The sequence below is a fragment of the Narcine bancroftii genome, chromosome 1, assembly GCF_036971445.1.
Source record: "Narcine bancroftii isolate sNarBan1 chromosome 1, sNarBan1.hap1, whole genome shotgun sequence".
In the NCBI taxonomy this organism is placed as follows: Eukaryota; Metazoa; Chordata; class Chondrichthyes; order Torpediniformes; family Narcinidae; genus Narcine; species Narcine bancroftii.
The window spans coordinates 220,761,690-220,786,852 of NC_091469.1; the positions used below are offsets into that span (position 1 = coordinate 220,761,690).

The 25,163-nt window shown below is 40.3% G+C and overlaps 2 long non-coding RNA genes across 5 annotated transcripts in view; one reads left to right on the top strand and one right to left on the bottom strand.

Moving 5' to 3' along the window:
• Window positions 1-25,163, top strand: part of LOC138739308 (uncharacterized) — a 149,827-nt gene that overhangs the window by 73,643 nt on the left and 51,021 nt on the right. For 2 of the 3 annotated variants that reach the window (XR_011342162.1, XR_011342158.1), the window contains exon 2: window positions 20,832-20,913. This is a non-coding gene — a long non-coding RNA (uncharacterized lncRNA). Of the gene's footprint in view, window positions 1-3,433; window positions 3,652-20,831; window positions 20,914-25,163 lie in introns of all 3 variants that reach the window. The other variant, XR_011342160.1, reaches the window with a different exon arrangement.
• On the bottom strand, window positions 12,467-21,819 carry LOC138739302 (uncharacterized). 2 transcript variants are annotated; one of them, XR_011342156.1, is made up of 3 exons: window positions 20,547-20,944; window positions 16,671-16,834; window positions 12,467-14,028 (listed from the first exon to the last, which is right to left on the bottom strand). It is a non-coding gene; the product is annotated as an uncharacterized lncRNA (long non-coding RNA). The 2 variants fall into 2 exon arrangements; XR_011342157.1 differs by lacking the exon at window positions 20,547-20,944 and adding an exon at window positions 21,539-21,819 and having other exon boundaries at window positions 12,469-14,028.

Below are 25,163 nucleotides of genomic sequence, written 5' to 3' on the forward strand. Positions count from 1 at the left end.
CTAAACCATGCTGTATATCACACGCCATGCGGGTCAATAATCTCTTCATATCTACTAAAAGTAATTTATGTTTAAGAAAGGAAATATGTCCAGGGCAAATCTTTTCTCCACTGCTGATGCCTTCAAATGTTGTTGCAACTAAATGTAAACATTGTTGACTTGCAATCAGGAGTAAAACTGACATAGTGTAAAGATTAATGGGAACATCAGTGTAGACAATGTGAGCATGCTATTTTGTTTAACGTTTGCAGCTGGCAATGCAATGAGTTGCGCAACAGGCTAGCGGGCAGGCATTGTTTTTGTTACAGATTTAAGCAAGTTGAAGAAAGTTAATGTTTGCAGAATTTCACAGCAAATGAGCTTGAGAGACCAAGTATACATGGGAGCATTGTCATGTATTTATGTTATCCAGAAATATTAGATGCTATTAAAAATGGCTACTGAAAAACAGACAATGAGTATTTGGCAGCATCTATTGGACTTCACTTCCCATCTTTCAAAAGTACTTTAAACATCCACATTTGTTGTTTGAAAGCAGAAATAATTATGTATTTGTGCTGCCTGATGCCACATCTGATCACTTGCTCTTTCAATGGGCCTTTTCAATTGTTCTCTGATTTACTGAGGCCGAGATTCCTCCATCACTCAATTTCTTTTGAATAAAACATGAATGAGCATGTGTGTAAATAGTGTCCCTCTCACACACAAACACTCTCTCTCTCTCTCTCTCTCTCTCTCTCTCTCTCTCTCCTCACTACAGATAGTCATAGAAGGTCCTGCAGGAAGAAGCAACAGTGGCAGGTGTGGGGTGCTGGAGAAGGTGGTACCATGAAGAGAGAGTGGATTGACAAAGGAGACTATGGCAAGACTGGGTGTTGGACCTTCCAGTAGGATGGAAATTGGGTCCATGGGGAGGGAATTGTCATTGGAAGTTACACCTGGGGAGGAAGCAAAAACAGGAGTTTGATGCTAAAAGTTAGAGCAGGAGTAAGCTCTTAGCGTGCCAGTCGCTGAAAAGGTGACTGGCTATAATGTCAAACTGTTTGTTCGGAGGGCAGTTGATACAAATAGTCCTAATGTGACACTGAGGATTCAAGACAGAGCACAAAATATTTCTGCAAACATCATGGAGAGTCCAGGGCAGCCATAAACAAAACCTGCCCTAAAGCTCACAAGGATGGTTATTCTTCAACTCCATAGTAACTGAACAGCAGGAAGTGAGATGTCTCTTTTAAGTGCCGAGTAGGAGTGGTTTCAAACTTTATAATTGTATAGTTCCATCCCTTTGCAAATGTAAAATGAACATGGTCACTTTAGTTGCATCTGGACATTAATTTCATATTTGAGATGATTTGAAGATGGTCCATCATCTTAAATTTCCAGAGCTATGTTTTGAGAATTGTTTTGAGTGCAATACTAATCATAAAGTTAAATGTAACCTAGCAGCTGACTGACGATTTCACTCCAAACATGTAGAAGTACCCTTCCAAGAATAATATGATAAGACCAAACCTGAATTTGAGCATTAAATTTTCCAAATTATTCATGTTTATTATGCTAAGAAGACAATCAAAAATCATAACTCGTCCACTGCCAAGCTTCACTTATGTATCAGTTTACTTCAGGACTCTAATTAACTTTGTGTAAAAAATGTCCATTTTAAAAATGCTCTTTGCTTTTTGCATTCACAGTGAGTTGCAAAGTATATGATCAAGTTGTTGGTGAAAACAATGGCAAATTGGTTAATTATATAAAATTTAAAAAGCTAATCAAAATCATCCAACTGATTAGCAACCTGGCTGTACAGCAGAGGACATGAGCAGTATCCAGCTAATGTATTTTCTTTTTAAAAACAAAATGGTCCCTTAAAGAACAGCTCACCGATATCTGTAAATCCTGGACAGTTATGATTAAGACATTGCTTTTCTTTCTCTTCTCATCCCAAAGGTGGAAAATGTTCACACAAAAGAAGGATTGCATTCAAAGATCTAAATAAACCACGATCTCTCATAGCTGTAGCCTATGATCAACAGAGATCACTGGGATTTAAGCCTACAACTATCAGGGTGGCAAGTGAGCCTCTTATGTTTCTTGTCCACCAAGATGCGCAGGCATTTGAAATACTTTTTTTTTTTTTTTTTTAAAGTCTGCAATTTATTATCCCTGTGATTAAAATTAATTTCCCATTTAATATTATTTATGAATGTCATAACTGTGCTTGATGTTTTCTTAAGGACATTATTATCCTACAAAGGTTAAGAGGTTACTACAATTCTCATTGCGACCAAATAAAATGCTGAAATATTTAACCAAGAGTTATGGCCCACCACAGGCTACATTCTTTCCCCACTGTGATAACACACATCCCAAGTAAATTTTTGAAGAACTTCTTTCAATCGTGTGTGGTCACCCTGAAACCTGATGAACTTTAAACTTGCTACAGCTGTTGCGCCATCAATCGCTGACTCCAGTAAATTATAAACAGCTAATACTCCCTTATCAACCACACCACCGGCAAAGGCATATGCAAATGCAGGAAACTGAAAAAGATCCATTTTAAAAACTCATGGAGTCACAATATCATATGGATTGTTTAAAAATATGTACTGTTTAAATAGGAATTTCTTTTTTTTGTGCATTATTACAAAGACTATACAAAAAAAAACCAATTTAAGTATAAAATACAGGCAAAGAATTGTTAGAGGATCTGTAACAGAGGATAAGTTAGATAAAGACAGGAAGGGCTCACATTTTTGAAGCATCTTTCATGTACAACCTCATGTACAACCTCATGTACTGATATTCTTGCTTGTTGCAGTGGTGTAAAATACACTAAAATAATATATTAAATTATCACATGAGGCAAAAGAAGTAAATATAAAAGGTAGATAAATATTTAAAATATAATTTTTGCTAAAATTTAAATTTAGACATACAGCACAGTTACAGGCCCTTTCAGCCCATGAGTCCATGCCGCCCAATTACACCCAATTGACCTATATTTTTAAAGGGTGGAAGAAAATTGGAGCTCCTGGGGAAAACTCACACAGGCATGGGGAGAACGTACAACCTCCTCACAAACAGTGCAGGATTTGAACCCCGGACCTGATTGCTGGTGCTATAACAGTGTTGCGCTAACCGTCCCACCAATTTACATTAGTAGTTAGTGCAAAAAAAAAGTACGATGTTGTTTGGGATCCTGGAGTAGTTCATGATTAGGGTATTTTGGGGAGTTTCAAGGGCATAATAGCTATTGAAAAAAAGCACTGTTTTTGAACCAAGAAATGGGTAGAAATGGTCAGTTAACATTTCAGAACTGAACCTTCATCAAGACCTTTGATCAATAAAATGTGCTGGGACATCTGGTGTTCATGAAAGATGCTTCAAAAATGTGAGCCCTTCCTGTCTTTATCTAACTTTTCCTCTGTTACAGATTAACGAGGGGCAGGATTTTCTGAGAGGAGCATCCAGTTGTACAAGGAAATGTTAGAAAATTTAGGACTTGCACTTTAAGGGGAATGCTCCAGATTTCCCGATGAGTGTCTTGTGGTTTTTGTTGACTGCACTCTGACACTGATTCATGGAGTTACATGGGTTAACTAAGAGCAGGAACAGCAACTCAATGAAGAGGAGTGATCGCAATGAACCCAGGTAAGTATGCAATTAGCATTTTATTAAAATAATAATTTTTTAAAATGTTTTAGTACTTTATGTCTGGGTGATTCTAATTCTTGACACTTTGACATCTGTGTCTCTCTTGTGCTGGCAGTAAATTGATGCAGGTCACATGGTAATGTGTATCATCTTCCTTGATAATTAACTTTTCACATGTTTTTAGCTTTCCTAATATGGCTAAGTTTCCATAATTTTATTATGAACAGTCATCAAATTTCCTTTGAATACTTGTATATCACCTTTAATCCTTTATAATTAGAATTTGAAGTTAAGGCCAAAGACAGAAAGTTTTGGTTCTACTTTAAATTCTACTTTAGTTAACAATACGTGGTTATTGACACTCGAGCATTAACCACAGACAATAAACATTATCCTGAAATTAATTAATGTGTAGACATTTTAACGATGCAGCCACCTGGTTTTGACAAGATGGGTAACCTACTGAGCATCACCAGTTATCACAAAATAATTATTTTCAATTTCTCTGTCTTTTGAAATTGTGCCATGCAAGAATATATTGTGAACTGGCTTTCTTGTCACCGTGTGTTCATTATTCTCAGACAAGCCTTCCATAGTTCATTACCCAAAATTTATGGCAGGTACATTCAAATTAGACAGAAGATCGACATAACCAAAATAATTTCACTCACGGGATTGGAGAAAAATAATCAGGAGCCTTATCTAAATAAAATTAAGTCCAATACTGCATTATTGAATACTAAATTTGAATGTAGAAGAATCAAAAGATATTTATTCAACAACATGATGAGAGTTTTTTGTTATAGATAAAAGTTGTACTGATATTCTTGCTTGTTGCAGTGGTGTAAAATACACTAAAATAATATATTAAATTATCACATGAGGCAAAAGAAGTAAATATAAAAGGTAGATAAATATTTAAAATATAATTTTTGCTAAAATTTAAATTTAGACATACAGCACAGTTACAGGCCCTTTCAGCCCATGAGTCCATGCCGCCCAATTACACCCAATTGACCTATATTTTTAAAGGGTGGGAGAAAACTGGAGCCCCTGGGGAAAACTCACACAGGCATGGGGAGAACGTACAACCTCCTCACAAACAGTGCAGGATTTGAACCCCGGACCTGATTGCTGGTGCTATAACAGTGTTGCGCTAACCGTCCCACCAATTTACATTAGTAGTTAGTGCAAAAAAAAAGTACGATGTTGTTTGGGATCCTGGAGTAGTTCATGATTAGGGTATTTTGGGGAGTTTCAAGGGCACAATAGCTATTGAAAAAAAGCACTGTTTTTGAACCAAGAAGTAATAGATTCCAAGCTTTTGTACCATCTACTTGAAGGCAGCAGTGAGGTGACCTGGTAATGGGGATCCTTTATGATCATAGCTGCCTTCTTAAGGCAATGGCTAACATAGATGCCATCAGAGGATGGGAATTCTGTGCCCACAGTGGACTTAGCTAGATTTGACACTTTCTTCAGCCTTAGGCATTCCTGGGCCTTCAAGTTTCCAAACTAGATCATGATGCAGCCTGTTATTATACTTTCTACATTACCCCTGTAGAAGCTCCATAACATGCCAAATTTGAATATTCCATTACATGCTGAATATTGTCAGGTTCCTTAGAAAATGGAAACGTTGTGGCTTTTTTCACAGATGTTTCTTTGTACTGATCCCAGAAGAGTTACTCTGATATGTGAATGCTCAGGGATTTAAAGATACTTACCCCTCTCCACCCACCATCTTGCAATGGTGACAGTTGTGAGGCCTCTTGATCCTCCCCTTTTAAATCTCACATTAAGCTCCATGGTCTTGTTGATGTTGAAACCTTCTTGATCATCCTATATTTCGACTCCTCGTTGCCCATTATTCAACTAACAAATTGAGTATTGTTAGAGGATCTGTTAATTAGATTGGAGCTGTACCTGACTATATAGTTGTGGCTATTGAGGGTACAGAACAAGAATCTAAACACGCAGCCTTGTCATGCCCTTACATTGATGGCCACTGAGGAGGAGGTAATGTTTCCAGTCCACACTGATTGGGATCTTCTGATGAGGAGGTGAGCCCAAGTCTATCCTGAGACAGGAGTTGATATGCTCCATAACTAACCTCTCAAATCACTTCATCGTGATGAATGTAATCAGATTGGCAACTATCACTTATTGGCTTCATAAATAGTCTCACAAACTCTGATACATGAATCTCTAACATCATGAGGGCAGCTGAGAATATGCAGTGGAGGCTATGACATTAATTAAGCAAAAAACACCATTGCTGCCATGTTTTAGCATTCAAGATAAAATATGACTGGATACCTTGCATAAATGAAATATTATTAACCAAATCGAAGGAAAACCTCCCATTCCCAAAGGGCTCCTGCCTGCTGCCATCCACCTAAACCCTTCCTGTTGGCATCATTCCCATCCCTCAAGTCCACCAATTAATGCTGTTCAAGTAAATCATGTGCTTTGCAAAGTTTACAGCAAGTGGTATAACAAGTGCTGAAGGATTTCTGATGACTTTGAGGCTTCGAGACAAGCCAGTTGTTAACAGACCTGGGCACAGGAGTAAACTTTACACTTGAATTATAGTCTGATTGAAAAATAACTTGGGGACATAATTGTCCTGCAAAAGGGAGAAGTGCACTCAGCAGTAACTCAGATTTCAGATTTATTGCCAGAGTACATACATGATATCACATACAACCTTGAGATTCCTTTTTTCCTGCAGGTGTGATGGAATTACCACTAATTGGTAGTGCAAAAATTAAGATGTAAAAAAATAAAAGAACTGTAAAAAGATAACAAATGTAAACAAACTGACTGTGCAATACAGGGAGAGCAAAAGAAAATCGATAAAGAGCACAAGTTAGAGTCCTTAAATGAGTCCCTGATTGAGTTTGTTGTTGAGGAGTCTGATGATGGAGGGGTAGCAGGTGTTCCTGAACCTGGTCGTGTGAGACTTGTGGCACTTGCACCTCTTTCCTGATGGCATCAGTGAGAGCAGAGCGTGTGCTGGGTGGTGAGGGTCTTTGATGTTTGCTTCTGCTCTCTGATTGCAGTGTTCCCTGTAGATGGACTCGATTTAAAATCTAAATGTGTAGATGACAGTATAGAGATTCTAACCAGTAAATGAGAAATAAAGATGCTGGAATCTTAAGCAAACTGATAAGGGGTGGGAAATGGGGAGAGACCCGGAAAGGGAGAGACCACTACAAGGAGGGAAGGTTAGAGAGAAAAGTAAGAGCAGGAATAATTGAATAAAAGATGGAAACATTAGAACCAGATGGAGCTGGTGGTTACCTAAAATTAGAATAATTGAAGGTTCGTGGCATGAGTCTCAAGCAGACCTTCCAGATGAGGCAGAATTTGTTTGTTTATTAAAATATCTATCTATTTATTGACATATCTTTTAATTGTTATTATTTCTTTTTGTGGTAATTTAATTGATAGTGTATCTTATGTACCTGAGTAGTTGCAGCAAGTAAGAATTTCAGCCCATCTGTGCATTGTGTTTATGTGTATGACAATAAACTCTCCTCTAATATGGATATGGTCCAACCTGAGTTACTGTATTAGATTTACTTGGTGGTGTGGCTTCCTCTACATCCGTGCGACAAAAGCATAAGTTGGGTGAGCACTTCTCTGAATACGTGCACTCTGTGGGTCTAAACTTCAACTCCTAGCAGCTAGCCATTTCAATTCCCTTCACCGTTCCCACATTGATATATCTGTCCTTGGCCTCCTTCATTGCCAAGCTTAGACCAAATGTAAGCGCATCATATTTCTCTTGGACAGCCTTAAACCTAATGGCATGGACATCATTTTTTTAAAAATTATTTTAAGTATCCCCTATCTACATCTGAATCCACTTTTTCCATCTTACCTATTTTTTTTCTTTCTAAGTTTTCTTCTACCTCCCTTCCTAGTGATTTCTCCTTCCACCTGTCTCCCCACCTCAAACCTATCACTTTGGCCCCTCCACCAGCTTCTCTGCCCCTTTATATATGTAATATTATCCGCCTTTCACTTCTTTCTCAACAAAGGGACCCAATCTGAAACGTTAGCTGATCATTTCTATCCATGGATGTTGTCTGATTGGCTGATTTCCTCTAGCAGCTTGCCATTTGCTTAAGGTACCAGCATCTACAGACTTGTCTTCTTACCTCTCATGTGTTGTCTGCTGATAAACATAACTTCTATTTAGTTCCTATTGGTATTACCTGCCATACAATCCTATCAACAAGTTTAGAAGTTGGGCAGGTTTGTTCTGCTTCAACATGGCGGACAGAAGTTTTGGCTCTATGTCAAAGGGAAGGAAGACAGGAAAATCAAAGGGGAACAGATGCCATCCCTAGCTTTCTCTTAAATGCCTCCTGCTAGCTGTAGTATTGTGCATCAGGTAAGATCTGTGAGCATCTCATCTAGAAATCATATGGAATAATGGAGAACGATCAGAGAAGGGTGGCAAAATAGTGCCAAGATTGTGATTACAGTAAAACAACAAATTTGCAGTGTGTAACATAAGCTGTTAATAATTTTTTTTTTATTCAGGCTGGCATTCAATGACAATCAGAGGATAATGTGCTAGAATTATACAGTTGTTTTGTCAAAATCCCTGAGGTGTAGACACTGTCTCTTTAAACTTGTTAACATGGAGAACTCTGTTATGTGGTGAAACATAAGCCTTAACTTTAATGTAGATACCTCGACAGTTAGTTACATGGAAAAATGTCAACAGCTTCTGACATCTGATGATTGTAAAAGAATAAAATCTGGGAAAATTCCTATCTGCCTTCTGATGTGATTGTTATTTCATCTTGAAGAAAATCAATTAATAAGTATCTATGCAGCCAGCAGTGAGAACAGATATCATGCGCAGTTTGCAGCATTCTAGGTCATCATTAGAATGTGTGAGTTTGACAGTACAGTAGCCGGCATCTTGCCAGTGGCGATGCCAACACATTCTAACTGCCTGGAGCAAAGCTCTTGTTTGTCACACTGGCCCCATTAGCAAGAGCTGTGTATCATCTGGCCAAGGAGCCGTTACATGTGGTGGGTGACAAAAATTTAATGATTATAATGTCAGAGAAGATGAGATGCTCCTGCCCTTTCTACCATGAACGAATTCGTGGTACTGTCAGAAATACGGGGACTAAATTTCAGAGGTCGAGTCAATTCTGTCATTTAAGGACTAATAAATGCAACATTTACTGTGTGATGTGAGCAGCAGGTTTTTGGCACTGACTTTTTGTGTACGTTTGCAAGCTCTATAATTATATCCTTACCGTTACCACAGTGCTAGGTTCTCGATAAAGCCAAAAGTTGAGTTCAAAATGGTGCAGCAGATGAATTCAACAGGAATTTGTTCAATGTAATGTTGACTAATTCACTGTGGAAGACTACAGATAAAACTCCAGTCATAATGTCACAACCCTTTAGTGCAATTGTCATCAGGCATAACCAACAAGCCTGAACACACCAGCTGGCCATGTCATTTGTGACAGATGACATGTCACATGTCAAGTGCAAATGCCACTACAATGGATTTTGACACCGTTTTTGCTATTACGATACCTATTCGTGAACAAATAAAGGTTGGGAAAGTAGCTTTTGCACAATGTTTGTACATTTGCAGATGAAATTTTAAAGCTAAAAATTATTCAAATTTTAATTTAGCAATTCTGACTGATTATGCAAACGTTTATTGTAAGTTTTATAAATTTATTTTAGACATACAGTATGGTTACAGGTCATTTTTGCCCACGAGCCCATGCCACCCAATTAACCTGCATCCCCCGGTACGTTTTGAATGGTGGGAAGAAATCGAAGCCCCCAGGGAAATCCCATGCAGTCATGCGGAGAATGTACAGTGCGGGATTCGAACCCAAGTCCCAATTGCTGGCACTGTAACAGCATTCCACTGACCGCTACGCCAACCGTGCCATTCCATTTTGGTGCATTTCTGATTCCCCAACTCCATCTACCGCATCATATCTGTTGCCTTAAAAACCTATTGAGCAGGCAACACAGAACCTTCATCAACAAATAACATCATCTTTTCTGAACACTTTTGCTTTGCATAAATATGTTCATTCCATAATTACTTTCTTGGTGTAATTGTGTGGTAGACTTTTTCAGAACTCTCCTGTGACTCATTTGGATATTTATAGCCAGGTACTAACCTAAGCCATGTCGATCAGGAGGGTTACAAATCTTGTGCTGAAACAGCTGATTCTAAGTTGGGACATGATTTGATCCCAAAAATTTGATCCCAAAAATTCAGCATCAATGGTTGAACCAGAGGCAAATTAGCCATGGCTTCATTCTTACCACATTCGAAGATTAAGTTGATGTTTATTTATCACATTAAACCTGGTGCAGTGAAAAGGGTTAGGGTTATTCCGTGAGCAGACAACCCCTATATTCATATGGCCATATAAAGTAGAGACCAAGAGCATAGTATAGAGATACAATGAAAAGAAAGATCAGTTAGTGCAGTGGTTCTCAACCTTTTTCTTTCCACTCACGCACCACTTTAAGTATTTCCTGTGCCATCAGGGCTCTGTGATTAGTGAGGGATTGCTTAAGGTCGTACGTGAGTGGGAAGGGAAGGTTGAGAATCACTGCTCTCGACCTAATGGTTACTGAATATTTTGCTTGAGAAAAACTGTCATTGGCCCATTTCCTTTGGAGTTAGGAAACCGTGCACATAATGAGTCAATTAGGGACGATTAAAACTGGTTTTCAAACTTTTTCTTTCCACCCACATCCCACCTTAAGCAATCCCTTACTAATCACAGAGAAGCTATGGCATAGGGAATACTTAAAGTGGTATGTGAGTGGAAAGGAAGAGATTGAGAACCACTGAGTTAGTACAAAGCAAGGGGAGCATGAGAGCACTGAGTGGGGTTCACTCAAGGACCTGATGGCTGTGGGATTTCTTTAACTTTAACTTTCTTTAAACCTGTTGGTGTGCAATTTTACATTTTAGTACCTTCTCCCCAATAGCAGAAGAAAGAAGAGGGTGTGTTCAGGAGTGATGGGTCATTCAGTATGTTGGTAGGCTGGTAAACAATACATCTAAAAGCTATTTTGAAATGGATCCTTACATGTTCGTTTACAGAATTTGGTTTTCAAATTAAAATTCAACCAATTCCATAATTCACCCATATCTTCATTGTGTAGATTTGTAATCAACAAGATTGTACTTTATTATTGAAAATTACTTTGCATGTGGAAGATGGATTATAATCTCGAGCTACACTGCGCAGAGTTGAAATCATTTTAATGTTTAATCGCTTTGGAGATGGTCAAAAATGTAGATCTGCATTGAAATCTGTTATGGAGGGCAGAGTTTTTATCCCATCCTTTCACATTCCCCTGGGTAAGAGGTCATCAATGACGCACAATAGCTCTCAGCAACAGCTTGGCAGTGTCAGCTGCAAAATCCCAGCAGTGTTTCAGAAACTGCTGCTGTTGATCCATAGGAGGTGACCAGACATTTAGAGTGGCAGGAAAGGTTATGAAGAGACCTTGTTGAGCTGGACAGAGGCTGAGGCCTCCAATATAATCTAAGTGAAAACCAGTGAGAGCAGATCGGTACTCCAAGATCCATTCCCTTTACTGTGAATCTCTGAAGTCTCAGTGTAAATGCTGCATAGAAACTTTACCAGGGATCCCAATCTCATCTGCACCATCATTTTAATGTGTCAGATGTAGTAAAGTAGTGGGATGGGGTGGGGGGGGTGGTTTATGATAACTTGGCATTTTGAATTGTAGGTCCCATTGAGTAAACATTGATCGGCTTGAATGGATCAGTGTAGGTCAGGGGAAATTCATTTGAGGAATTTATGGTTATGGTGGATCATGCCATTGGTTTTCAGGGACCAGGGGAAGGAGACAGACAACTGTGTCTTTGATCGATGGTATTGCAGATTTGTTTCATGCCCTTAGACCTCGACAACAAGTTCCCATTCTCAATCAAGGAGAGTTGGTAATTGAAGACAAGTCTCTCATGCTTGAAAGGAAAAAATGCATTCAGCTTGAGTGGATCAAGAAAAAGAATGTGTTACTTCAAACAAGGAGCTAACATTACATGACATGCGGAAAAATTGCACAAAGCATTTCTTCCAGTTTTACTTGCATGCACATAGTCATATAACTCATCCTAACCACATATCTTCCCCCCACCCCCCCGTGAATTATCCATTACTGATCGATGATTCCTCAATAAGTGCTACATTTCAGCTTAAAAAGGTGATGACATCTCCCACTCCACATCTCATTTTATCCCTTCTGAGTACCACGGAGGAGGGCTCATAGAAATTCCTCGTATTGAAATAATGAGATTGACTGATCAATTTGTTTTGTTATCATGGCTCTCAATGATATGTTAGGTTCCAGTTCTGTAACATACACTGAATTGTGGTAATGTTTAATTTCTGTTTGGTACTTGGTGAGATAGATTCCATAGAACTGGGGGCTTTGTTCTACATGAATAATTTCTGTTGTCTGAGAGTTGTGATTGTGATCTCTAATGTGCTCCATGGAAAATTGATGTGATCAGCTCTTCATTCTTTGCATATTATGCCTGATTTTACTTTCCAGAGTAAATATTACATTTTGTCGGTAAGTAGGTGATCACTTTCCAACTTTCTGATCCCTTTCTGTCCATCTTTAAGTTCCTGACGATCTAACAATCATGTCAGAGGCTGTGCACTTTCACCAATGTTTAACAGGTTCTTCGACATATGCAGTATAACCTCATTTAAATAATTGTGAGGATTATAAGCATAGCCGTCAGAGAAGGCAGTTTAATAAAGACGCATATTTAATAAAGTAGCTCTTCTTGCAGAGCATAAATACTGGCTGCCAGATACAGTTCATTTTAATTTGATAAATGCCCAGCAATCTTGCACTTAAATTGTGTACATGAGGCTACATAAACCTCAATTCTTTAAAGAATGGCATTTCTACTCAGCAAATAGTGGGGACAGATTATTCATCAATATATATCACAGCTCTATTGTCTATCAAGAAGTGTGATCTGTTCATTAATGCAATATTGACACGATCATAATGGAGGACTTCCTATTCGGGGAAGGCTGCAGGCCACTTTGTTGGCCACAGGCTTTGTCCAAGTAAGTGCATAGAGGGTTATACGCTTGGACAAAAGCACCGAATGAAAGCAGAGGTATCATTTTCTTGTATTCCTGATGTTGCATTCTCTTACCATGTGAAAATAATGACCGATCATAAAGGACACATTATATTGCTTAGTGGCAACCAATCCATGCTGAACACTGTACATCACATTGAACAACTATCTTGAGCAGTCTTCAAAGTGACAGCTTGAAAAGTTGTTAATGCCTATGCATTCTTTTATGCCCCATTGACTTCATTAATTGTGGTTTTCTAAGATAAAAGCACTAAGAGGTAATTAAGATGTTGCTGGGGTCTCTACTATAAGGTTCACGCATCAATTCCTAACTGCCCCCAAATAAATTTTTGCCAAAGAATGATTACTTTTCTTTTTAAATGCCACTAAAAAGCTAGACTGGAGGTAGTGAATTTCTCTTTAAGTCTCTTTAACTTTTGTTCTCTCCCTTAAGGTGCTGGGATAGATGCTAACTTTCGCAGCCAGGCATGGAATTCGATTTTGCAGGTTGCCAACTGTTCCACATACGTCTATCTGTCTACTGCCTTCAAAAAGTGCTCTATTTATCACTGATCATTTTTATTTTATGATTCTTCCCGGAGTACGGTTTCTGTTGTTGCCAGAAAATTATTGTGAAGGTGTTTCCACCATGTCATAACTAGTGGGTTTCAGAGTAGATGCAGTAAGTGTGGTTCAATTTCAAGTCAGGATGCTGTACAGTCAGTGGCAGTCTCATGTACCTATGGTGCCTTCCTGCTTAGGGTGATTAACCCCATCTAAGCAAAAATGAGTTGCAGGAGGAATTCAGAAGGCCAGGCTGCAGCTTTAGGTGGTGAGTCAATGTTTCAGGCTGGCATTCTTCATCACAGCTGAGTGCAGGCAGTCCGGACAGCCAGTGTAAAGGAGCGAGGGCGAGGGGTCAGACGGGAGTCTGCCGTTGACTGGTGGACTGAGGAGCGGTGAAGGAGCCAGTTGAAGCAAGTTTTCCTTTGAGTTGATTCTCTTCTCTGTTACCACTACACCAGTCTGAAAGCTCTTCATTTTAGGACCTGGCCATCTTGGTCAAATATTGTGATGCTTTATATGAATTTGATTTAAAAAAAAACTTTAATGTATCTGATTGGTTCACGTTGCCAGTTTCTGGGTATGAAAATCAATCACGGTATGTCAAATTTCAACCAGGCCACATGAACATGAGAGACTTCCTTCTCCTAAGTACACAAACAAATAAAATGACTTTCTTAGTAATCTCATAGTTTTCTAATCACAATTTATCAAGGTAGTCATTTGCATCATTCCTAATTTTCCCTCCACTATGATGGGATATGTTATTATTGGGTCATTGCTCCTATAATTAAGCTGCTGGTATAGTGCACCAGTCTTGATTACTAGTCCAGTAATTAAACTGCAGTTATACCATTCCCAAGAAACTTCTAAAGATTCCAAGATTGATTTGCAAGAGAATTGTCCCAATGATTCACTCTTTGCCCTTCTTTTGTGCAGATGTGTCCCTAGTGTTTTAGACTCTGTAAACCTGAGGTATCGAAAACTCCATTGCTCATTTCCTAATATGCATTTAGTTCTGCCCAACCATTCCCACTTCAGTTTGCTGATCTGCATTTTTTCCAAGGCCACCATACCCTCGAAGTTAAGTTTGTGTAGATCAGAAAATATGTCAGAAAAAGTGGATTAAACTGATGAAATGCAAGAATTGCAGATGCTAAGCAAACAATGAAAAGTCTGAGGGATTCAATGGGTTATGCGGCATCCTCGGAAAGGAACGGTCAATCAACGTTTTGGGTCTTTGTGAGCCTTTAAATTAAACCAGCACCAGGTTGGAGCTTACTGCAGCAGGATAAACAAATGTTTCTGTTCATTTTGCTGTGGCAGAAGTAACACAGAAAGTCAGGGAGACTACAGATTGTGAGGGTGTTGATGGATAGGGAGTATCAGCAGTAATATTTTGCTGGAGGGGATGTTGGCAGTTATTATCATCACAAATCTAGATTTGTTAAAGGAAGGTTTGAGACCATGGAGTTTGGTCTCAGAGAGAGTTGGAGTGAGGGTATGGTCTGTTATATAGTCAGGATAATGTGAATTATTTTGTAACCATGTAAGAATACGCCCTTCTCACGGTAGTAACTGTAATGTATCACTGCGTGGCATATGTATATGTATATGAATGTGTGTGAACATTTTCTTGAGATGGTGGAAGACATCAGTAAGTAAAATCTCTTCTGTTATTTGAATCTTGCATCTCTAAGTTATTTAGGAAGCCTCCCAAGTAACTCAGAGACATAACATGGTCCATTCAGGCACATGATCAGGTATTGATATTGGGATGGATGGCTGTTCAAGTAACCTACTAGGATGCCAAGAACAGCAATGGGTAGCACTATGTGAACAAACACTGAAATAACTACTGTTATGAGCCGAGAGGATTCCAAAACCCAGCAGCAATAGAAATTCACCAAGACAATGGTTACTTAAATAAAAGTTGCTTTTAATTTTCTTTAAATATAATAACAGGATCAATCTTTAACTTATCACTATTAACTTAACTTGCCCTAACTTAACCCCCTTCTAATTCTAAGTGCACCTGTATGTTATATGTATATGTTCATGAAAGTTATTTGATTCACAGTCCAATCTCACTTCTCACTCCTCCAAGTTCACTGGTATCAGGCAATTCTTGTAGAGTGCACAGAATTTAACATTTATGAATCTTCATCAGGCTCTGGTGCTTAAAGTTAAATGGTTACCATTCAGCAAGGTTCTTGTTGGTTTCAGAGAGAAATTCGTTGCTCGTTGGACACACACAAACTGATGTCCTCCAATCAGTGTCTTGCCAAAGAAACTCGCCCCATCATGGGTTTTCCAAATGATAACCTCTTCTTCCAGGCCACTACAGAGTTCCTCTTGTTTCCCTTATTTCAGGAGAAACAGACTACCCAGCCATTTCCTCTTGTAAGGACCACAAGGTTTTGAAGAGGCTGAACTCAGAACTCACAACCCGTCTTCAAAATGGGGGTCTTTCAACAAGCTGCCAGTTTGCCATTTTGCAGCATCAACTGCTACTGTAGAATTGGCTTCTCTCTCTCTCTCTCCCTTTCTCTAAAAGAGAAATCATCGGTTTGTTTTTTCTTCTCTTTGCTTATAAAAATCATATGACTTCTTCCAGGGCTCCAAACCCAATCTTTGAAAGATCTCATCAGTACTTCTGAGCCTGGACTTTATTGTCCATACATATTAGATCAGTATTCTTCATTGCTTCTGCAAAGCCAACCAAAACCTCAACATCTAACTTCAGCAAAGCTCTTGCATTTTAAAATGAGATGTCTTTTGTTAAATATTACTCTGTTTGTGAAGTGACCTATACACTAAACCCCAACAATCTCTCTTTTAAAGACATATTTTATCCATAACTATTCTAACATGTTCTGTAACACTACTCAGAATGAAACAGCAGCAGAATATATAAAAACAGACCTCTTGATCTAATGGTGTGTGTGTGTGTGTGTGTGTGTGTGTGTGTGTGTGTGTGTGTGTGTGTGTGTGTGTGTGTGTGTGTGTGTGTGTGTGTGTGTGTGTGTGTGTTGGGGGGGGTGGGTGGAGGATTAATAATTTCAGTAATACGACAAGGATTAGTAAATTAGTCTTAATCTAATCCTAAAGTGTCATTTTTGTCATCAATGTCAAATTTGAAACTTGCATCAGTGAAGCAAAGCATGTTGTTCTAATGGTTCACAGATAATCTGAAGTTAACAATATGTCAGTTTAAAACAACTCATAAGGAAAATTATGAATTAAGGAGAATTAACTGGCTACAGTAAGAAGCATTTTCCACAAATACCTGTTAGTTCCCAATATTTTCATAATCAGATTTTTCATAAATTGCTCCATATCAGTGTGCATTTTGAGTCCTTTATTAGCCCATGATACTTGCTTCCTATTTTAAAGATCTTACAGAAATTACGTCATCTTCCAACCTCTTTTTCTTATTAAAATGTATGTCACCTTGAGACAAAGAGAACAGGAAAGAGAGAGAGAAAATGCTCTATTAGTGATAAAAAAACAGCTTACTGTGATTTACAGAAAACATTTACTGAGGAGCGTTGGGCCACTCAATGCCAGACAGTTAGTGCGAAACTTTGTTGCAATAACTTGTGCATGTACAAGAGCATACGACTAAGTGTTTTTGCCAGAGCAAGAAAAGGAATTGCTCATTTCTTTGCCAAGACTAGTCCCTGACATAGTGTTTCTACCAGTAAGTCCCAGATAGTTATCTTTCCTTAGGGCTGGTATGAAAACACTGGTGAAAAGCAAATCTTTTGCACCACAGGTCTATGTGCAAATTTAGCTTTTACTTAATTTGTAGGATATCTACCTTCTCATGTGACTAGCAGAAATCCTTACTACATTCGTAAGAATTTTAATACCCATGGTACCACAAGGGCAAGCAATCTGTAAGTACTGATTTCTCAATCTGCGGGCAATACATTGGTACATCCAGTAAAGCTCCTGCCTCATGGTCCAGGGTCCCATGATTAATTCTGTCTCCATGAAGTCTACACGTTCTCCCTGTGTTCACTTTCCTCCAGGTGTTCTGATATGTGGATCTGTGTGTGACACGGCAATTCCAAATGGCCAATATGAGTTGCTCCTTGCATGGGTAGGTGATTAAATTAATGGAGTAGCTGGGAAATATAGAAAAAAAAATTGGCGTTGAGATTACATGACCAAAGGAATGGTTTGTTATGTTGAATTGATTGTAGAGAGAGCACACTAGAAAAATCTCCAGATGATCCTGGAACTGCAAATTATTGAGAAAGGGACACTGTAATATGGAGGATTACATGTGTCATGAGATCCTACCAACGGGCATCCAGTCAGAAGTCACCTCACCTGCCAATCAGATTAGTGCACACCTGACCATTGGCCCCATTAATCACCTAATCCATACCTGGGCCGGACTCACTAGTTGATTGTACGATAAAGCTCACCACATGTGGACCATTTGCCTCTTTTTCCCCGGGATGAACCCTACTTCCACTCCAGGTTGTGAACCATGGGTGATACTGGAGAATCATTGGTAAGGTGTGGACTGACAAAGGGTGGGGGTCTGTAGTATGGTACATGTAGAGATCACCATTCCTAGTTTAGTTACTAAAGAGTCATGCCTGCACTGCATCAAGGTGTGTTTGGCATTGCAATGTATTCTTTGTCCATAAAACTATTTCTCTGCAGGTGCTATGAGTATCTGTTGTGTCTGGTGTGATTGCATTGTATGATCCTTGCGAGAGTGTGTGTGTGTTCATAACCTCTGTTGTGACTTTGCTACTCATGTAAATAAAGATCACTGTTAATTAGCCTGTGTTCAGACTCGCTGATCTTTGGACCCATCAGACACATCCAAAATCATTCAGATTAGTTTAGATTCAATTTTATTGTCATTGACCCAAGTAAAATACAAGGCCAATGAGATACAATTAGCATCCAACCAGGTTAAAAAAATAGTGCTATATACAAATAACTATGTGCAAATGATAACAAGTGCTTTCAGCAAGCAAACAATTATAAAAGTACTATGGGTGCAGTGCTGTGATTTAAGGTTCAGCAAGGTCACAGCTTTGGGGAGCAAAGCTGCTGGATGAAGAGCGAAAGCTCCTATAACACCTACCAGATGGGAGAAGAGTAAACAGTCCATAGTTAGGGTGAGATGCATCCTTGATAATGCTCTTTGCCCTGCCCAGACAGCGTTCCTGATAGATGTTTTCAATGGTGGGCAATTGGATGCCGATAATCCATTGGGCAGTTTTCACCACCCTCTGAAGTGTTTTAAGGTCCAATGCAAGACAATTTCCATACCACACTGAGATGCCATAGGTAAATATGCTTTAAATAGTACAACAGTAAAAATCCATCAGTATCCTAGGACAGAGGTATACGTTCTTCACGCACCGCAGAATATAAAGGTGCTGTTGCACCTTTTTGATCAGGATGGAGTGGTTCAGGGACCAGGAGAGATCATTGGAAATGTTGTCACCAAGAAATTTAAAGCTTGATATATGTTCACCACAATTCCATTGATTTAAATAGGGACATGAGTGCAGTTCCCAGCACACCTGAAGTCCACAATGATCTCTTGGGTCTACTGTGTGTTAATTGCCAAGTTGTGGTCGGAACACCAAATGGCAAGGTGTTGGACCTTGTCCCTATGTCCCCACAAGATCTGATGATGCAAGATAGGAGGCAGATACATTAATGTATATTTCCCACAGAGTATTTTACAATTAATTGCAACGTCTAAAGGAAAGTCTTATGACACCTTATCCTTATGTTAATTAAATGAATAAAAGCTCTTAAACAAAGCCTTGCTGAATTAGTTCATGGTAAGATTAGAAGTTGACAAAAAGAGCCTTATTTACAACATGAATTTAACATAGCAAAACTGTCCAGAGCTCCACTTAAAGGTTTACCTGACCCAGAAAGTGCAGCTTAGCCATGAAAAGCAAAAGATCTAAGTTAAGGTATGAGGGTCAGGATTTGTTCAGTATCTGAAAGAAAGGAAAAGTGGGAGAGAAGTGCAGGAGATTTAGGGATTGAACTTCATTGTTTTGGCCTCTGGTAGCCTAAGTAAAAGCCCATTAATTTGGAGTCATTAGTTTCAGGGATGTTCAGCAGGCCAAAACTAGAGGAACACTATTACCTGAGTGCATTGCAGGGCTGGAGAAGATTGCAGGGTTGAGAAGCTTAATTCCAGAGCAATATAAAAACAAGGGTAGAGAAATCCTTGTGGGTAGGGTCACACTTTTGTCCAAAATAATGCATTTTATGCAGAATTTAACTGTTAAATCCAATTTGGGATGCATGCGGCATGTCATTCTGGGTCTACATCAACACAGGACATGTGCAATTCTCAGTTTGACATCACATGCAAAACTTGAGAACATTTAAGGTCTGAGCCAGAGCTTGTTGAGACACAATTCTACACACACACACACACACACACACACACACACACACACACACACACACACACACACACACACACACACACACACACACACACACACACACACACACACACACACACACACACACAGTTATCCGGAGTTAACTGTAGTCCAAAAAATATTGAAAGGAAAATTCCAAAAATAAACAATTCATGAATTTTAAACTGCATGCCATTCTGAGTAGCATGATGAAATTTCATGCCATCCTGCCTGGGACATGAGTCATCCCTTTGTCCTGTATATCCACGCTGTATACGCTACCCGTCCGTTAGTAGCTGTCTAGGTTATCAGATCGACCATCGCGGTATCGCATTGCTTGCATTCAAGTAACTTTGTTTAATATTGTTGTAATTGTTATATTTAATTATTAGTTATTGTTGTTAATCTCTTATTGGGCCTAATTTATAAATCAAATTCTATCATAGGTGTGTTTGTATAAGAAAAAAGGGTTCAGGCATTCGCTGGGTGGGTGGGGGAGGGGGAGGAGGTCTTGGAACATATCCCCCACAGATAAGGGCAAAATAAAAATGTATGTGATAAGAGACATGGAGTCATTCAGCATGGAACAAGCCCTTCGACCCAACTTGTCCTTGCGGACCAAGCTGGTATTCTGGGGTTAAACAGGAATGTTTGCAGATGCTGGGGTTGAGTGAAATAAACACAAGTGCTGGAGAAATTCAGCAGATCACACAACATCTGTAACATGCTCATACCTTAATAAAGGACCCAGGCCCGAATCATTGGTAACCCTCTACTTCCTATAGATGCAGTGTGACCTGCTCTTCTGTGTTTTGCATTCTGTGGTAATCCCATTTGTCTGCATTTGGTCCTTATACTTCTAAGCCCTTGCTGTTCATGCATTTGTCCAAATGCCTTTTTAACATTGAAATTGTACCTTCTTCTATCACTTTCTCTGGCAGCTTTCTCCAGATGTAGACTATCCTCTGAGAGTATGTTAAATATTTATTCCATTAAAATATGTTTTGTCCATCTGATAGGTTCTATCAATAACCACAGAGTCATGGACTGAAGGAACAATCGGCTTTAATACACACAAGACTTTAGCTGGCCTGGATCCAGGTACAGGAATGCCGGAAAGGGGGAGGTAGCTCGACCTTAATGGCCAGGGCAAAAGGGGAGGAGACTTTGGGGATGAGTCATTAATGGGCGGGCCAGCATCATAATGATATTCAAAATTGACCTGTCCTGCTTTTGCCTGGCAAAAATAAAGATATACAGCACGGAAACAGGCTCCTGGGCCCACTGAGGCAATATCACCGTCAACCACCCTGTTACACTATTCCTACATTTAACCAATTTTTTTTCTCCCCATATTGTCATCAATTACCCCCAGAACAGTATCACTCACCTGCACATTTGCAATGGCCAATTAACCAGAGAACCCACACACATATGAAATTGAACTGAGGCATCTCAAGGAAGTCTATTTAGTCACAGGGAGAATATGAAAACATCAAAGAGAGGGAATATGAGACCAGGATTTAGCCCAAGTCCCTGGCACTGGCACTGGAATACTGTACAAAATAATATTGCCCTTTGGATCGCATTACTGCAAAGGGTACAAAGTAAATGCATTGATTAAATGTGTCACATGGTTATTGAATATCTTGAGAATGTCTATATTTTCAAAATGTCGCATGTTCAAAATAGTTTTTAGTTAACAGTGCAACAATCTATTGCTTACATGTAATCAGCTCCATTAAAATCAGCCATTGTTTTGATGAATTACCAGAGCCTGTAGTACAACCTAGGTCAAAAAAGACTGTCAAATTTATCTTCCGTATGAGGTTCACATTCAAATTCATATCTAAAGAATGGTTCTGGCTACACTTTAAGATACATTGTATTCGGGGCTGTCCGGAATATGGAGAAGATCCGTGTGCCTGCAAGGCTGTGGCTCTTTCTGATTCAAGCCTGAAAGTGTTAACATGTGTGCTTAGAGTCATAATTAGTGGCCAAGGCAAAGTGTACATATGGTGGATAATGTTGCTTGCACTCCTCAGCAAATCAGTGTCACAAACAAGTCATGTGACAGCCTTTTATTCCCCAATAAAAGATGGTCTGCACCAATTAAAAGACAAATGATGTCATCTGTACAAATACGAAGCCCTTGTCACTTCTGCTCCAAATTCATTGTGGACTCGTCCATGACAAATAAACAGATGTGCTTCCTGGTTGATTTTAGGAATAATATTTTAAGTATTGTTGCCCTTTAGATCTGGGTTTCAAATAAAAACTTGAGGGGAACAGTTCTGTCCTCGATTGTGTGCAGGCTTGTTTCCATGTGGAATGATACCCACTGGCAGCCTGCGAATGTGGGGCGGGGTCTGTGAAGCATTCTGCTTGGTGTCAGTTAAATCATTCTTAATGCCTATAGTCACCCATGATATCTGGATGCTTTGTGTCGCCCACCCCCACCCTTCCTCACACCCACATGCTTCTACTTTATCCTTCTCTGCAGTCTTGTGAGATCTGTTATCATTTGATGGCTATCTTTTGAAGTATGCTAGAAAACTGAGTCTTCCCCTACGAAATGTTTCCTTTTCTGCCAATGTTCCACGCGTGTGTAAGGGATAAGTCGACAAGGTTGAAGACAAGATCTGTTTCTGAATTTCCAGGTGATGTCAAGTCTGTGTCAGCTTACACAGAACGGCTGCAGGATTAATTGGTGACATTTCTGCAGAAAACCATTGAGCAGCTCACAGTTAGGAACAGTTCTCTGAGGGATCGACACATTTTTTTTTGTTGTTTCTTGCAACATGATGTTGCCTTTTAATGAAACAGAGCATTTAGGGAATTTCAGATAGTTTCATCCAGGCACCAGTAGCCTTTAGATAAATGTGCTTTCAAGCCCAGAGGCTGAAGTCTTTCAGCGACCTAAAAACAATCAGCGTCCTAAACTAAAGCTTCTTTAGATGTGGCTGATTCTTTCTCTTCTAGGATGTGCTCCCCTCCAGGGGCCAGGGCAGTGCCCAGACGTGTTGCTAACTTTCTCTTGTGTCCCTTTTGTCCTGCCCCAGACTAAGAGGTTCTTTGTGTTTTCACAGAACAAGGAGACTCAAAGACTATAAACACTGGCAAAGATGCGCCTCCCTGATAGAATCCACTAAAGGTTTCTTCCCCCTAAAGACCGAACCATTGCAGGTTTAGCTAATAGCCGCACTAGGGCAAATGCCTTTCTCTTTTCTCTTACCCGCCAAGCAGAGCCTCTCTACCTGTAGCTGCACTTAGATCAATTATTTCTGCATTGACTGACGACAAACAACTGCCTCTTTTACGAACAAAGGTTGAATGCATTTTACTTGTGAGAGAATTCAAGCCTTAGGGATCGCCAATTGCTGCTTTGCATGTCAGATGACGGGCTCAGTTCACCAAAGCCCAACAGATGTAATGCTTCTTGCATGTTCTCGCCAGATCAGGCTTATCAGATCACACATGTGCTTGTTCTAAATGTGATGTTATTGGCAGAAATGTCTCAATCTGTCAGGATTCAATTGGAGTAATCCAGCACAATATAATTAAGGACATGTAAAAAAATTATACTCTCATTCTATTGACAGGCAAAATGTAAATAGCTCCTGTTTTACTGCTTTTCCTGAACTACGGACAACAAATTTAGCTCCAGTACAGTGGTCAGAAGTTGCTAATTTTGCTGATCTTATTTTAATGTAAATATCCCATCATGGGGGAGAACTGCTCTAGTTGCTCTGTGTAGCGACATTGGCTACACATTCACTCTAAATGTTCTTGTGATGTCATTACACGCTGAGAACAGGACAGTCCCTCCCCCTCTCCCATTGTTTCAGTGAGTTTGAAGTCTGCGCCACTTTTTTGGAAATGTTTTCTCCAATTTTCTCCCGGTCCATTCTGTGATGCACTGTGGTGACAGTAAGCAGACACAAGATTCGAAAGACTGAACAACAGGCTTTATTCTACTTAAAGTCTTCTGCCGTAGTGTGACTGAGCTCGACTGGCCAGACGTGGCTTAAATCCTGGCAGATGATTGGCAGCTGACCGGGTGGGGCTTGATCCATTCAGGTCAGCTGATTGACAGCTGGCCAGGTGTGGTCTGTCCTCCAGTGCTCTTCTGGCAGGCACACAGGTTGCCCCCTGCAGTAGGATAGTGGTGTATCACCAACATTCACCCCTTTCTTTAAAATTGTCCTGGGATGGGGGGGAGGAGGTTACATCCAATGTTCCACAAGCACCAAACATATGTAAATTATTTACAAATTTAGATGGTCTAGCGGCCTTCGGAGTCTATGTGACCATCGTATGGTCAGTGAGGGTAAGCAGGGGCTAGTTGGAGGCACTGGGCCGGGAGCGGGAGTGGCTGGCATGATGCAGCGCTGTGGGGTGGCTGGGGCAGCCAGAGTTGGAGTATGTGTGAGGCGTTGGATGGGTGGGGGTCGGGGTCATCCCCCTGGTTTGAGTGTGTCCAGGGTGGGAAAGGCGCAGCAGGCCGACGTGATCCTGGGTGCCCCACAGCTGTCCAGAGCAGGGAGATGTGTTTTGCCAGCGTGGTCCTGGCATGATGGAGGCTGCGGTGGGTGCTTCCGCTGGTGCCAGATCCCTGGTTGAGATGGTGTCCTCCCTGCCACTGGGGTACCTAACGTAGGTGTAATTGTGGTTAGCGTGTTGGAGGAACACCTGTTTGACCAGGGGATCGGCCTTGTGAGCCCGCACGTGTCTATGCAGGAGCACTGGTCCCGGGGACGCGAACCATGCTGGGAGAGATGTTCCCGTCGCCAATTTCCTGGGGAACGCAAACAGGTGTTCGTGAGGGGTCTCGTTGGTAGCCGTGCACAGGAGTGACCTGATGGCATGGAACACTTTGGGGAAGGCGTACTCCCAGTACTCTATGGACCAGCCCTTAGATTTGAGGACCAGGCGGACTGCCTTTCAGATTACCCCATTTTCACATTCTACCTGGCCATTACCCCTCGGGTTGTAACTAGTCGTGCTACTAGTTGCGATGCCCCTTCCAGTCAGGTACTGGCGCAGCTCCTCGCTCATGAAGCTAGACCCCCGGTCACTGTGTATGAATGCGGGGTAGCCGAACATGGTGAAGATCTGCATCAGTGCCCTGATGACAGTGGCTGTGGAAGTGTCTGGGCACGGGATGGTGAAGAGAAAACGGGAGTACTTGTCTATGACCGCGAAGAAATAGACATTCCAATTCATAGAAGGCAGGGGGTCCTTGAAGTCTATGCTAAGGTGTTCGGGTGGTCTTTACGATGGCCTGGGGTGGACGGAAGAAGCAGGTCTTCCATTTCACACAGACCTGACATGCCTTAGTCATGATTCTG